Genomic DNA, 17,176 nt, shown 5'->3' on the forward strand with positions numbered 1-17,176 from the left:
CGTTCGCTCGTCGCCTTGCGCCCCTATTGTTTACCAGTGGCACCACTGCCGCACAGCTGTACGCTATTTATAACGGTCCTTTCGGTCCGTGAAAATTAGTCAAAAAAACAAGGGCGCGCGCCAGAAACACCGAGAAGCTCCTCCGAGTGTCTCAAACGTCTGACCCCCCCGTTCGTGGGGTTGGTTTGTTTTTCCAACTCCGACCCGGGGTAAATGATGCCACGGTGACAAATGACAGCAACAAACACACAAAGTATGGCAATTTAGAGCACCACGGTGGTGGTGGGTTGGTCTTGGGTCGAAGGATGCACGCACGGTGGAATGTTATTGCGGTCACGTTCCTTTTTCGATTTTTTTTTCTCCCGGTGCACGACCCGTTTGCTGAATTACAGTCTAAATGGCCCCTATTGAGCGTGATAGCAATCATCAATGGCACTTCACAGTTAATCTCGGCAATTAATCGCAAGTAAAACCACAATCAAGAGGTTGACAGAATTTCTTTTCAAATATGATCACCCTTAAAGTAAACTTTCCCATTTCACTGTCTCTATTTTTCTCGTCCAAAAATAGCGGCCGCAGATTTGAGGTGCGAGATTTCCATTCCAGTTTTGGCCGTCTAAACTATAGTCTATCCACGTGAATTGGGAAAAATCGTAAACATGAAATCCACGTAAATTTAATCCACACGTCGTCGAAGCACGATATGGTGAACACTTTCACGCTAGTTTCCGGAATATAAATGGTCGCGCTCGTTTCATTCACAGCTCAGCACACGAACGCACCAAAAAGGAAGTGTTGAGTGAATATTTATTTCTTCTGCTTTGGCCGCCTGTCTGTTCAATCGCGAATCAAGCGCCACAGAATGAATGAGTTGCCGACCATCAAATATCGCTTGGCACTTTATGCTCACCCATTCATGTGACGGACACCAGCAGGATTCATCAATCATGGGCCACCAACTGGCACGTGTCGCGATCGTGTCGGTGGCCGCTGTGACTGACGGACAGTGTCGGGTGCCCCGCAGTTTGTGGTTGCATTTTTCATTAACAATACTTGCATCACGCAGTGCATCATGCTTTTTGTGAAATGCAGCATCGAGTGAACGGTTTTTGTAAATATTTTAATCCATATTTACATCGCTGGCTTGGTGGGGTGCTGAATGAATAGCGTTTCTTGCTCGTTTGTGGTTTTATTTTACATTCGTTTGTTTAATGATGAGTATGCGAAATGAGGTGCTCATTATGACGATTAATGAGAACGCCAGGAGGTATTAATTTTAATTTGAAACAGATTGAGGATCAAAATTCATCCCTCGTGTCTTACTACCTTTTTTATTGTTTCACCCATTCAAAGTAAGCATAAGTACCCATTGTTGCGTGCGCATTGCGCATGAAAATGAGAAACAAAGTTTTAATTTACTCGAATATTGCTCCATTGAAGCAAATAATACGCTCCACTTGAATTCGAATTCGTTCAAGAGGACTGAACGGAACGGAAAATTCGGCTTCGCGGCCACACACTCGAACCATTCGGCACACTCCATTTGCACGAAATTCGGGATTTTATTTAATAACAAAATCCATCTCGCCATTACGTGTCTCGCTTTTTCGCTGAAGGCACTGTTCGGGTGTGCAAAATATGCCTTCGACCCTCCATTTTGGAGTCATAAATTGGAGTCCCCAGAAGCGAACGCCAATGGTGCGAAGCTTTACGCCGGTGGATTTGGCGGCCGATTTTTATGCTTTTCTGCGTCACCACATACGGTTCGCGGACTTTATGAAGCTGATCGCTGAGAGAGCGTTGATTGAAGGCGATGATGAGGGAAAAATCGAACCTTTCTTATTCGGCCCTCGGTCCTCGTCCGAGCATCGGGTGGATGCATTTCGATGCTGGTGATTTTCTGCACCGTAAGGGCCCGCGTTTACGGCTTTCGCATTCGGTTGGCCAAGGCTTGAGCAGGGCACATCGTAAAAACACAACGCTGCACCCTTCACACGAGCAGCAGCTTAGCGCCCTGTCCCCTGGGCGGCTCGAGCAATGAGACAGCTTTTTTGTGCGTTTCTCGTTCTTAAATAAAAGCTCAGGAAGCGTACGGGCGCGTGAAGTCGCTAAAAGGGCGCTGGCGATCCATAAAACGATTTGATTGACACGGTCAAGCGTATCGTTCGGCCAGCCCCCCGGGAGACGGAGCGGAGCCCGTTCCCGCAGGCCGCACCTTTAGTGAATCGATTTTTATTACACCGACATCGGCCCGGGCACGAGCCCTGCACCGTTGCGCCTTTGCGTGTGAGGTAAACAAAACATCGTAACATTTTGAGCATTTTATGACGCAGGCAGGCAGGTAGGAAGGGCGGCCATCGGAACCGGGCCGTGTCGCTGAAGAAAGGTAATATTTTTATAATTTATTAGCACGGTTTATTAACCGGTGCGAATGGGTTCCGACGTAACCGGGTAGCCTACAACCGTTGTTTTATGAAAATTCGATTTACACTCTCCGGAAGCGTAACGGAACCGAAACACGCTTCCAAAAATGCTTCCCAAAACGCTAACGTCTTGTCCAAATATTTTCAACCTCTCAGAACTAGATAGCACCGCATAGCGATAGCGCTGCAGAATGGCACGAATGGCTTCTCCTGGGATGTTTAGTGATTGGCGGGGAATAGCGGGAAACCGACATTGGCCATCCAAAAATTACACACAAGATTATGCTTATCGTGGTTGGGCGTCGTAAAGTTGCTCGTCGGGTCCGTTTCGTACTTTATGGCGATCTTATGTTGGGCGCGAGGCACAAAATCAACATACAAATGATCGTCGCAGCACGGAGGCGCTGGCTCCTATCGTCTTGATGGATGGGTAAATCGTCACGGAGATGATGCCACTCTGGTTGAGCTTTGTGGCCATATTTTACTGTGAAGCATGCCTAATCATACAGAGTGCCCGTGCCCCGTCTTGGGATCTGTGCGAAGCCAGAGTTATGAGAACTTTTCAGAAAGATAGCTCAAGTGCTTATAGCTCTCAGGACCCTTTTCATGCACCTTTTCGTGCTAATTGAATAGAGTGTTTCATTTCAATTTATAAAGTAATTAATTAAATTAATCACGTATAGTTCAATCAAATTCGGGAGCTCCACAACGTCGGTTTAAATCATCAAAGCGTTGCTCATCAACGATCCTCGATCAAGAATCCTCGTCTTGCACCTCTTTATGGTGGAAGCAAAACGACGCTCGAAAGTAGATAATACTGCTGTAATTGAAAGAATAGCTTCACACCATTGTGACGTCCTTTACGGCACCCAGAAAGGGTTCAACACTAATTTCTCCACCCCGGCACGAACTGAGGCCCAAACACTGGTACCTGTCGCGGGACATTTAATTGGCCAGAATTAAATTTTAATTAAAACAGGTCCCACGACCGATTGAATTGGAAATTGAATGCTTGCGCTCTGGAAGGGATCGCCGCAGCGGTCGCTGCTGGTGAGATGATGAACCAAAAGTCGTCACAATCGTTGACAGTGAAAAGGGCTAATGAAGCCCAAACATTGGCCCCGGCGCTTGCGGGATATCGATTTCGATTTCCATTTCGTCGCGTTTTGCTGTCTCTGCTGCCCAGCTATAGGCGTCAAGGATGGCACAGCAGGATAGCGACGGGACCGAATCTCCATCCTCCTTAACGGGTGCGTTTGGTGCGTCTCTTCAGGGACTGGCTGCTGGCTCCTTTTGTGCGTGAACTCCTCTTTTTTGTTTGGAGCCTCGCTGAGCTGGGCCTTCCGAAAGGTCACGAAGGTTCCAACGACGCACGTTATTGTGCTGCGTTTATTCAAGCCGATGTCCTGCGGCTCAGGTTCTCCGGAGTTTCCCGCAGGCGGACGGCTTTTTGACAGTTCACCATCGGCAAGATGGGCAAGATTTACGTTGCCGCGTTCGATACCGTAAAGCGTCCAAAAAGGCGGCTCCTTCAAATCCCTCCGGGCGCTCGAAATCGCACCGAAATCACACGAAGATAAATTTAACCAAACTCAGCGCGGTGCTACTGTGAAAGGGTTTTTTTTTGTGCGCCAGAAGTGTGTTCATCGGCGCCAAACCGTTTCACTGCCAGCGGGTCCGCCAGCGGAACTAATTCGCCAACAATGTCGCTCCGTTGGACCGAAATATTTTTCGGATTCGGAACATTCCGTCAAAAACGGGGAAACTTTGAGTATGCAGCTTTGTTGTCCATCATCTCTTGTTTTTTTTTCGGGAGGGTCTTTTCACTCTTTTCGTTCAATTTGTCCAAAACATTTCAACCCGGTTAAAATGTTCCACAACAATGCGGCTGTGTCTATACTGGAACAGGCCCTTAATAGGCGGACAACGAAACACTGTCCAATGTGCTGGAAAATGATGAAAATACAATTTCGGTTCGGTCCCCATTCGGTCGGGTGACAATTTTAGCATCAAAAATTGTGCGAAATTGATTTCTGGTGGCCATTGTTTGGTGGTTCGCGGTAACGGTCCCTCGAATGTCACCGTTTTCCGTTTGGGCTGAATGCCAGCGCGCTTTCTGTTAATGAAACAATTGGAGGCTGTGGCTGGCATTTATTTGATAGCTCACTTTGTAAAAAGGAATCGATCGTTGTCCACACCGAATCAGGAACGTTGCTGAAATGAAACGTTGCCAACCTGATGGAAATCTGATTTATGTTGCAACAATGTCGTGGTAATGGCCACATTCTCGGAATTACCAATCAAACCGCAGCGCATTTCAAATCAAAGCACCGAGGAACGGCAGCCTATGCATTTGTAATCCTTTCTTTGCCGGGAACGCAATGTTTTCCGATGAGTTCTACTACGTTTGGTGTTTAAAATGAAATGATAGAGCTCCTGATTTTGTCGAGTGCCGAGTGGTCGATTTTGGAGTGTGCTTCAAATAAATGAGTTTAATTAAATGGCATTTCATTCGGTTTCGATACGATGTTGTTTTGATTCATCTATTTGATATCGAGGTCCAGTGACTGGAACTTCCTGTTTTGCCAAGCCAATGGACATCCTGCCAGATAGCGCTAGCGGGGTTTCCAAATTATTCATGGAACTCATCACGCAGTGATTAAAGAGAATTCACTTCGCCGATCCCCGGAGAGAGCTGCAGCTCTTTTTTCTGTACTGAGAACTACTCTCACCGCAAAGTTCTATGTCATTTCGAAATTTCACTGAAGTCCATGGGGGGAAACCATAAAATGGAAAGTCTTTCAGAACTCTTTACATTGCATAGGCTAGACATCTCGATCATGCTCTGTTCTGCTATTGTTTATCCAAAACCAGAACGATCGGATGCGGCTAGAAAGCACGCATTAATCAATGTGGCTGCGATTGCGATATCCGTTGCCGGTGCCTCAGCTCCTCTAGAGCCGAACGAGTTATTAGATAACGATAAACGATTAAATGCCCGCGCAAACAAGACATAAATCATAAATCGCCCGCCAAGCAACAGACTACGTCGACAGGTGACGGGGCAAATCAGAGCCAGGGGAAAATAATAGAAACAACGTGCGCGGGTTTCGGGCAAAGTTTACGGTTCTACTAAACGTCTGGAAATGTGTTCGGTGTTTTTTTACACGAACACGTGTCTGATCTTTGGCCGCAACCGGATGTAGGTTTCCTAATCACCTTCCCAGCAACGAAAAACGGAAACACGGATGCCCCGTTTCGGTGATGTATTTGTTGGCCATTTGCAGGGCTAAGAGTGGTGACCCAGTTTGGTGGATGTACAGGCACCATCGGATTGTGTTGGAAACGAACACAAATGCCGTGGAAAATACGTCAATTTTTGAGGTTTTTATTGGAGCCCTACGTTTTGATAGAATTAAATTTGATTTCGTTGCGAAAAAGTGGCATTATCGTAGATACACTTGGAACTATTGGACAGTGACTAACTCGAACGTCACACTGCAAGTTCCAATCGAAAAATATCGATAAATCAATTGAGCGAAATAACTCGATTCTGTTGTTGTTTCGTTTAGTAATTGAAAGTAATGAACTCCAACTAAACGTACCAGCACTTAACTGTATCGATGATACCACGGATTGAACACCACTTCGTTGAGTGGATCAAACACTTGGCACTTGATCGTTGAAGTTCGGCCCCCAGGCTCAGGCCTGCGAATGAGCCACTGCTGTCGATACAGGGAATTAATTTGAATACGAGTGCTCGACGCAACCCTTAGGCTACGAGTGACCTCTATTGCCCATCAACTTTTCGCTAGACAAGTTCGCCCGGCAACCAGCAACGTTGTCGTCGAGTCGAGCTACAGCCCTTGTTTGCAAATATAAATGCTAATCCGTTCTATGGGCCAGGTGCGAGTGCGACGGTCGGTTTATGTAGCACGCCAACCATCTGGACAGCGGTTTCGGTAAACATCCGCACCCAGCCCATCGGTTAGTTAATCCAAGCCCATCGGAAAGGGTCGCCATCGACGTATTGAGCCAGGAGAATCTTAAGGCACACTTCGGCCAACCCAGCGTTAGCGGTGCAAATAAAGGTTTGGGAATTATCGTGGACGCGGAGCGCCGGAGCAATATTTGTGGATTTGCCGAGAACGAGATTGGCGTTGGACAGGGCAGCTTAGCGGCCAGCCGGAATGTAGGGCACTAGGAATTCGATACTGTACTGATCAGCTGGCAGGGTGAGCGCTATTAATGCGTCCACCAAAAACCTTGTTTGCGTTATGTGATATGTTTGCTTCCAATCGGAACCACTGAGCAGCCTTCTGTGTCCTGGAGGATATTGAGTTTTATCGGTTCAACAAATTCGTACGTGTTCTGATATGCTTATGCTTTGTCTGTAAAATATGTTTTATATGCTTAGATTGCAAAGGAACATAAAAGAAACCAATACAAGTGGAGCAGAGGCCAGTCCGCGACGTGTTCACAGTTGTACGTGCCAATTAGCATGTGATTTCATTGCTCCCCAGTGTGGTCCGGAGCCGGATTATTAGTATAATGGGCACAGCACGAGCTCGTGCTGTAATGCGGTCACTGTACGATGAAATTGGATTCACATACGATGCGGCCAACATATGATGCTGCCAATTTCTCCAATGTTCCACTCCCGATTTTTTGTATCACAACCACAAAGCCCAGCATTGGTCTGTTTGATCAACACCCAGCACCACAATCGCGACTTATCCGTGTAACGTGACTATCAGTTTAGATCATTTTCACCCCATTTGCCTCCCCCTTTTGATTGATAATTGATTACTATTTGAAATTGACACCCCCACCAGCGAGACTAATCGTTCCATTGGCCCTCGGAATTAATTATTTATTTTGTACACTGCCAATGGCAGAATAATTTCAGTTCAATAGATACAATAATGTTGGTGGCATCCTCCAAATAAACCCAATCCAATAGGAAACAATAGCAAATGCGGCGAACCACGCTGCATCCCGATGCTCCAATGTTGACGCCGGAGTTCTGTCCGGTCATCCCGGGTTTGTGATGATATGTCAAACCGACATTCAACAGAAACACGACTTCCATTAGACGAATGGCATCGGTGGCCTTTTTGATGGACGAACCGTTTACTTGGAAAGCAGTTTGCAAATATGCGCGCGTACGGATCAACCGACCGGCGGCCACCATAGGCAAACACGGAGTTGAATCCGCTTTGACCGCCGTTCCGGACGGCGGATTCCTGGATCCGACGGACGGCCGCGGCTTTAGTGTTTACCTTCAGGCTATTGGTTTTACGGTCGAGGTGTAAATTTTTGAAGTAAACACGGACGATGGCGCAGTGTAATAATATTGTTGCTTGCCCGACCACCGACCCAAATCTCGGTTCCCCTTTTGTTTCGGTGGGTTTGGGGTGGGTTTTGCTTACGAAATCCAGCATCGAGCATTAACGGCGTTAAAAGTGTAAAATGTTGGCCCAATGTTGTTGGCCCGCTATATGGGTAAAGAATGGTGAAGAGTTTTGGGCAGATGGTCGCTAACTCAAACGGACGACCATTTTCACCGAAAACTCGCCTCGTATTCGTGACACGGCAAGAAACACTGGTCCGTTTAATGTAACAATAGGAAATTGAAACTGTTAAACGGCGGACACGAACGAACATTACTACTTTTGGAACAGGAGCTGACGGTTTGCCATCAACAATTGCTCGGGAATTTTACGGGATGAATTGTTACGAGTCGCGGGCATCGCGAAGGAAACTGGACACTTCAGAAACGGTGGTCGGATGCTTCCGGCGCGAGATGGTTGCACTCGACTCGCGCCAGACACGCGGTGCACCGGTTTAATGGGATAAACGAAAAGCGTGTTCCGCAGTTTATGGTGCGAAATAAAATGTATTTACCAGACGAAGAAGCAATGGGTAAAGTCCGGCTAGCTACGGCCCCCCTTTTTACGGGGCCCCCCTTTTATAGTGAACGGGTCACTTGGAGCTTTTATTTTTCAATTATCGTAATACGTACTCTCGAGAGGTCGCCTTTCCTTCAGCTTGGCGGGACACAACGAGCCCACTTTGAAAGAAAAATGTCTTCCATTAAACGAGCATCTTGTGTTTGTGGTGGTCAAGTTTAGCCATAGCCCCAGAGAGCAGCCCGTTAAAGTTTAACACTTCCTTCCCGACGAACTTTCGGCTATCAGTTCACATGCCCCGTCACGAACCATACGCTTAATGTAGTTATGAACCTTGGTATGGACTCCGACACTCCTAGCGAAGGTACCGAAATTCGTTACCGACATCCTGACATCCAGGAGAATATTATGCTAATAAAGTTTGCCACAATTCCATCAATAAATGCTTGAAGGAGTTACAGCATTCATGGCGCTGTTTATGCTAACCGCAGCACCGTCGGTAACATGCTCGGCGGACAGCTTTTGATCGTTACGCTGTTTTTTGCGCGCTCTCTCTCTCTCTCTTTTTCTCTCGTATGATAAAGCGGCCGTTGTCATGCCCAATCCTTAAGAGCATCTCAACGGCTGACTCAAGAATGACAGAGCGCCTTGGCCGCATATGCTAACGAACGACGTCGCCGCCACCGGCGTTCCATCGGATATTACTCTTCGACCGCACCGCACAATCCGCACCAGGAATTGCTTTATCCTTCGCAATCTAATCCATCGAACGGCAGAAGGGTGATCAGGGCAATCACCTACGCCGGAATGTGAGAGGAATAAATGCGTTCGCGGTACGTAGGCGAAATATTTCATTTTTGCGAAATCCTTTTACACGAAGGTGGAGTGTCGTGTTCCAGGGCCCTCTCCCAGCGGGGTTCGATTCGGAATAAAGGCCCCCCAAAAATCCTTACACTTCGAACACGAACGAAATTTATTTTCACAACGTGCGAGAAGATGTTAGATCGTTTGGTGGTTTTTTAAAGATTTAAGCTTGAACTTGAATATTTAGGGGTCAGAAAGGGCATTGAATTTGACATTCGTAATTTCATCGCACAGGTCAACCTCAAATAGTTCATCTAATAAGAGAAAATATGTCCTGTGCCGTGTGCCACAAACAATTGCCCACGAGTGTCTGGAACGATTGGACGGTTACGCTCGATTGCTTCCCCGAAACATCTTGTGCCGGGCTTCGTGAGAGGGAAGAAATGAAGAAAAATAACTCTCTTTCCGTGGTCATGGTTAAGGATCGTGATTTTCGTTTTTTTTCTTCGTGTTTTTGAAGAGCCACGCCGGGATTATATTTTCAATTTCCGCCCCAGCAAGCAAGGGCACTATCGTGGGGCTTCGTCTCCTTTTTTTACTCTAGCCGCCTGGCCGAAGCCAGATAGGAATGTGAAATATTGCACACAACAGCCCTACAGACGTAGGGCGGACGTGGTCATTACAGGGTAAATTTGCCTTCTTTCTCCGGGAACCTACACTTGACGCGAGTCAAGGATTCACCAAGGAACACCCCTTCAAGGAGCAGCACGTGCCCGTGCCGGCCAAGGAACCGTTAGCCATCGTTGGGGCCATTGTAAACGTACGACGGCGTTCGTGTTAAATCACAGGAAAGCAGCAGCAGCAGGGATGATCTCGTAGCCGCCGGATCACGTACGGCGGGCGTATGGTCAGCGTGCCGCGTGGCAGGAATAAACAAAGTAAAACATATCTCGCCTCACCGCCCGTTTCGGGTTGAAAATCGATCACGCTTTTATGGGAAAATGAGAGAGAGAGAAAGAGAGTGAGCGAAAAAATCTCGTTCGTTGGAACTTTCCCGACCGGTGACTGTCCACTGGCATATGCCACGAAAGATGCCGTGATGGACGTGAGTCGTAAAAGACTTCTGGCTCTTCTTCCATTCGGTTGCTGTGGGCCACCGTGCCGAGTGTCCTGTTCGTTCCTTTGTATCCTGGCGTCCAGTTACCGGCCGCGTTGGGGAGCACCATCATCGACCTACCGGGACGACGAAAGGGGACGACGTATAATCATAATAAATATAAAATTTGATTTAACATCCGTATTGAAGCTACGCAGACACGCTCGTTGGGGACCGGGCGAGCCGGTTCGGTCGAGTTGTTGATCCGGCCTCCGGTCCGATCGTAAAGTCGGTGAAAGATGGTGCTAGAAAATCACTTCAAGTCAATGTCTGTTCAAACAAACGGTTTATGGAGGTTAATAAAAGCCGATAAGGGTAGCGGGGCTGTGATTTGCTTCGAATTAATCTGTCAAAAAATGTGATCCAATTTTTAGGTCACTGCCGGTGTTTGCAAAATTCAGAGAAAAGTAACTCCGTCGGAAAACTGTATTTAAACAACATTTTACTGTTGCGGTTTAAATTAGGTATTTTCCAATTCTCCAATAGTTAATTAACCGTTTTCGTCGTTTCTCCGACGGTTCGAATCGCGTTCGACGCTAATTGAACATCATTCACCAGCCCCCCACTAATCTGTGACGCTAATCCACTCTTCACGATGCAATTACAATAAATTCATTTTATCTCGATGGACACAAACCGCTGACCGCCGAGAACTCGCTAATGGTGGCCGTGTAATCTAAATAGCATTGGCTGGTTATTTTTTTAGTTCAAATGCCTATGCCGTGTAACTTTTATCACTAACTTAGACATTAGCGCCAACGCGTAGTGGGGTTTGTAGCCGTCAAACCATCCGTAATCCTGTGTGGACTGGAAAGCACGGAAGCAGTAGCTCCATAAAGCTCCCAAAATAAATATATCTTACCTCCTCTTAGGTTTCTTTTCGTAGAAACGCCCGAGTGGAATAGACCGCCAAAAAACCGCGTGGCTCACGGTTAGCCGTCTCTTATCTTCGAGGTAACTACCGTCCGATTTTAATGGATATCGATCTTTGCGAGCCACACTCTCTGGTCTGGTCTCGGTCGTGTATGTGTAACCAAGTGCCCCAAGTTAGCTTTGGCAGTCGGTAGCTCTTATCGTACCCAGGAAGCGGATGTTGTCGGCGCTGACGTCGAAAATAATCCATTTAGAAGTGTCACATTAATCGTGCCCGCATCCGGATCGTTAATGGATGATTCATGGTGCCTGTCGGCTATTCTTGACCCAAGCCGTGCTGGCTCACCTTACGATTTCTTGCCCCCCGCCGGCAGGCAGGAGATTTCGCGCACGCACTTTTAATCCAAAAATGGATACCGGCGGCGGTTCTGTAAACGACGCAGGCTTCTACATTTTTATTAACCCGATCGATCATATGGTGGCAGTGGCTCGGTAACGTTCTATAAATAATGCACTCAAGACGTCCCCCATTCGTGTTTCTGGCTTTTTGGGAAGATTTGTGTAACTGCAAGGCGATAACACTGGCTCCTGGATGTGTATCCTTTGAAGTGGTTTGAATTTCGATCGTATCAATACTGAGAACCAGATACCATGCGCCTCCATCAACATAAAAATATTGCGCACAACGCGCCTCGATTCCGAATGGTTTAAAAATTATTCGGAGCAGAGAGGTAGTTTAACTTTTTACCTAACTATTACCTTTTTGTAATACCGGTGCATAAATATTTACCAGGAACCTTGTCTGTTCTGGTGCTAATGGCGAACACATGAAAGGCGAAGCCAAATAACACCCGCCAAGAAACGAAACCTGCTCGCTGTTCCGAATGACCCAATCAAAGCCAGTTCCGCGTCCGCTTCGTGCGTAAATATTGCATCTCCGGAAGGCAGGTTGTAAATCAATCTCTTTACGAGCGCAGTACAAGTTTTGCTCGCCCGAATTTGGCTTCGCCTGTTTCCGAAAGAATTGAATTTTTCACTACTTCCACACTTTTATCCGCGAGGGATCCGTGACTGCAAATCGTAGCCCCTCGAACTGGTAGCTGCAAACGATTTATGATGGTCTATTAATCACATTCAAAATGGTACTCGTGTTTCAAGTTTCAAGCAAACGCAACGCAAAGCACCTCTTTTGAGAGCTGGTTTGATTCTATCGCATCGCGTGATTTTCATCCTTCGTATACCGTGACTTCAATCGTTCGCACTGAATTGAATTGAACTCCGCGCACGAAGCTGTCTGTTTGATCCGTCGCAAACAGAACGACACTCGGCGTCCCACGTTACAATTTCGCCGGAGAAGATGGAAGTCATTCTTGGTACAGAGAGTACCGAGCAGCGATGACAACGTTTCTTCTGAAGGTTGAAGCCTTTGTTGATTGAGAATCTGTTGGAGGCGAGGAATCCGTGGCAACGGGGCGCGAATATCATCGGGACATTGCAATTATGTTTTCCAGAACGAACGCATAGCGCTTCACAAGCGCATCCTTTCAATTTTAAATTGGGTCTTTTGTTGAAGGATCAGTGAGCAACTTCATAGGGAGAAGGGCACAAAATAATGGTTGTTTTCCTTCCATGTGTTTCAACGATGACCAAGCGTCTCCATTAGGCATTCCTCTTCATAATCTGTACCAAGCACCTGGCGTCTCCATCGTCGTGGCTTTCAAGTTACAAATACAAATACAATTTTAAAACTGTGATCTTGCTGCACCTCTTTTCTGATTAAATATTTCAACATCAACGACGACCTATCCTATCTGTCGTGTTTGCAGAACATAAACAGTAACGTTCACGGTGCTCTTTTTGTGGAACGAAACCGAGCCTGACGTTCGACAGCCGGCTAGCCGGCTTAGTAGGCTCCGAAAGCTTCCCTTTCTTCTTCTATCCATTAGACAGCACCGAAAAGCCAAACAATGCAAAGAATCCAGTAACCACCAGCCGGCCAGCCAGCCAGCCAGCCAGCCAACTTGGATGAAAGCACTCTGCATACATCGTAATCACTAGACCGAGCCACGAGCGTCATTTTTTGTGAACAAAATGCCGCCCTTCAAACAGAACAGAAGACAGCGGAACCATATCAGTGCTGCTTTCTGCTGGTGGCATCGCACTCATTAAATAAAGCGACGCCACGCAGAAGTTCTCAAGAAACCTTGTTCGCGATACCGCCGCAGCGATAAGGCCGCAAAATAGAGACTTCTTCGGCGATATTTGCTTTGACAGTCCATGGGAGGCGTGAGCCGGGCTCGAAACAAGCCGGTGTCGAAAGCAGACAAAGTTTGACTTTCCCTTCGGAACGGAACGTCTTGAGCAACGAACGTGAACTGGCCGTATGGACGACAATCTGTTCTATTTTATTTCATCCTTCGCCAGGACCTCAGGAAATGAGCGTAGCATTACTTTTTCAATAGAGTAAATTAAATTTAGTAACGAATTTGATTTGTGGCAAAAAGTTACTTTTCAAACCATTTTAGTCTTACAATAAGATGGAAACGGAGGTTTGCGCTGCCTTTTTTCCTTCAGGGGCTACAGCAATAAATTGCGCGTAATCGCCTCGAGTGCACAGTCACATCGGTGAGGACGACACACGTAATGTGGCAAATATGTGGCCATAAAAGAGGGGCCGAGGGTTTGAGCAGAGTACACCTGATTCCCTTGCGAGTTTCTAAAGGCAATCGGGAAGCTCGCGGCAAAGTTTGCACGCAACGGTGGTTCTGCTGCAGTATTGACCAGGATCGTACCAGGTAGGCTCAGTGTCCGTGCAGTGTTTGATTTACGATTAAGGCGGCAATTAACATGTCTTTTCCAGTGCATCCGGAAAGAACGGAGAGAATGCTTGATCACCGCATTTATTGCCCCTATGAGGTTGATTAGAACTTATGGCACCTGGTTGCCCGTAATGTGGCCGTGATGGGCCACTTGTTTGAAAATAGTACTTTTTGCTCGTGATAGTGATATTATGCTACACACGCGATCGATTATGATGGAAATTATGAGCAAACAGAGCCACCATAAGAAAACGGTAATAATAAACTCTCCTTGCGTTCTTATGCCGCGTTTACGGAGACATTAATTTACGCCTTGATTAAGAGATATGCTCCTGCAATGTAATAAACATCATTCATTGCTCTCTACGACAAGGCTCTATTGCTTAAATGTGTTGTTAACAATTATTTTATTGACTCGTTTCGCTATTGGTGCGGATCATTGGTGTGTCGAAAAATGTATAATTTTCGAAAGGACTCACCAGCCGCCAGCAGCTCAACATGTGGTGCCAGTGTGTCCTCCGCCCGTCGGAACGTAATGGCATTTTGATGACCGATCGTTTACCGGCTCGTCTAGCCCAATGGAGGGACGGTGCTTGTCAACGAAATTAATGTGTGCAAATATTTGACAAACGATCACCGGCCTCTCACCCGAATGTCGCCCGGGGTGGAAATGATAAATTACGACCTTCCGTTTACGCTCTGCTGTGAGTGCAAAAGTGTAAGTGTATAATGTAACACTATCCTTCTGTTCATCAATTTCCCATCCGATCGATCGTGTCGGTGCAGGATGCCTAATTTTGGAGAGCAATTTTTGGAATGATTAGGGTTCCCCTAGGCTTTTTCTCGCTAATTGATCAGCGTTTCTTTAAAGGGACCGCAACAGAATACTTGTCGGAGTCACGAAGGAACATTAATTAGAGAAACTGTCTTCCCAAATGTAACACGACACAGTAATGGTGACATTAAACACTTGTTTCCCCAGCAATTGCTGTCCAAAATGGAAATGGTACGCTTGTCTGCCCACTCTCAGAGGCCATACTTCATCATAATCGGTACTCGAGTGGTGCTTTGTTTCGCTTCAGTGCAAGTCAGCAAAATTAATCTGCCAGTTTCCGCCAGTCTGATAAACGTCACGTTCTGTGGAGTGGTTCAAGCGGAAATCTGGACACGTGAGCCTATGGGCGAGAAGAACACATAATTTCCATTTTCACGTTAGACAGTGGATCCGTCTCGGGAGCCCGAGGTGGACGCGATGCTGCGGTGAATGGCCCGAGATGTGATGAACGAGTACCTAAAATTAATGACCAAATAGCTGAGATTTCCTACGGTCCAGTGGCTTGGTGTGCAGGGATTCTGTCACCTCCGGCAGGAGAGCATTCCGTTCGAACCGTGCCCGACCAAAAATAACGATGGTTTAGGGATAACCATCTGAATGTTTCACGTTCGCACCGACCGGCTGGTGGGATGTGCCCTCCAAGATGGTAATTATCTTGTTCGAATTTCATCTGCAGACTTCTGGCCGCTCTCTGGGCGTTTAAGTGAGCCGTACCAAGAGCCCAAAATTGAGTGACAATGTTTCGGTGAAAGCGTAAGACCAACGATAAGGTCAGCGATTCGCTAGAGGCGATGAGGCCAGCAAAACCCTTTAGAAAATTAACGATACAAAAATTTAAACGTGTTAAAGCCTGGAACAACCTTGCTATGAGCCGTAGTCCATCAAGTGGCGACATTTTCTTTTATCAAACTTTATTTGGTCACCCCAAAAACGTCACAAAAAAGCAAATAAATACTTAAATTTAATAAATGAGGCCAAAATACGGGCCAACCCCAAAAAAGTCCACCAAATAGCCTTGACCACCCGAACCCGTAAGCCTTATGCAGCCGAACCACTCAACGGGTACCGGGAAACCATAAAGTGTGAAACATGATTGTCACTTTAGTGGTGCAGCGGACGACCCCCCTGTGGGACCGCCGTGTGCTACAATTGAGTTAAATTTCGACGAAGCGTCCACTCTCGAGGGACACGTTTAAGGACCGTTTTTGACGCTTTCACCCAGAAGCTGTCCACCGGGAATGCAACCCGGAAGTGTATTTTGCCTTTTAGGTTCAGGGGGTACGAAAGTCGAAAGCCACCATCAAACAAAAACAAAGTGGCGCCCTAAAGTTGACGAGTCTCACGTCCGTCGTCGTTGACGGTGGCGCTTTCTGGCTCGTTTCACTTATTGCAGCCATAAAACCGGCTTACCCGGTTGGACGCTCTTGAAGCTTGCGCCGAGCTTCCCAATGGGGTAGTAAAATCGTGAAAAGGTAATTAAAAATGGCCCGTACCGGTTCTCCGGTGCGCAGTGTCGTGTAGTTCATCGTCCTGTCGGACCCGCGGGACCGAGTTTTCCTCTCCACAAGTTGTGCTCCTTTTGGTGGAAGAAGCTCCAAGCTCTTTAATGAAGAAAAACACAAAAGACACAAGCAAGACCTTCGATTGAATTTCGCATCACGAACGTCTCGTGAGTAGCATCAACGGAGTGTGATCGTAAAAAAGCTTCGTTAAACTCGTGCGCTCATCAACCGAAACTATCTTCGTCTTTCACCTTTCGTACGGTCAGTCAAGCTAGCCGAAGAAGCTCTAGCGTTCGTGCCACGGACCAGCAACAATCACGCAGTTTATTTACTTCTTCTCGTTGGAGCTGTGGTTATACCACCGGAAGAAGCGATAAGGAGCTCCGGCCGTCACCCGAAGCGTCAATCAAGCAAACGGCCCCTCCTTGGGTTCAGCGAGGCACCCGTTGCCATTGTTCTGTTCGTTGATAAATAGTTTTCCCATTTTCGCGTCTGGCCGGCGCAATAAGTTCGCGAACGATTGCAAAGAAAAGCCATAAGTTATGTTTTGTACCGGTTTTACCCCCGGGGGCCTGGCCGGGCCCAAAAAAGAGGCCGGCCAGAGTAATTTATGGGGTGCTTTCACAGCAAACTTCTTAGACACCCGAAGCCGGCGACGGCGATCAACGATCAGCTAAATGGCAACACTCGTTTGTGAACCCGTAAAGGACTGTAACCGGCAACCGAGGCTTTACGAGGCTCGTTGTCGAAACGAGCGTCATTTTTTCAGCCACAAGGAAGGGTTTTGTTTTCCGAAATTGATTATCGCATAAAATGGGTGACACAGAACGTCTACGGCACGATCGAGCTACG

The sequence above is a fragment of the Anopheles bellator genome, chromosome 1, assembly GCF_943735745.2.
Source record: "Anopheles bellator chromosome 1, idAnoBellAS_SP24_06.2, whole genome shotgun sequence".
Lineage (NCBI taxonomy): Eukaryota > Metazoa > Arthropoda > Insecta > Diptera > Culicidae > Anopheles > Anopheles bellator.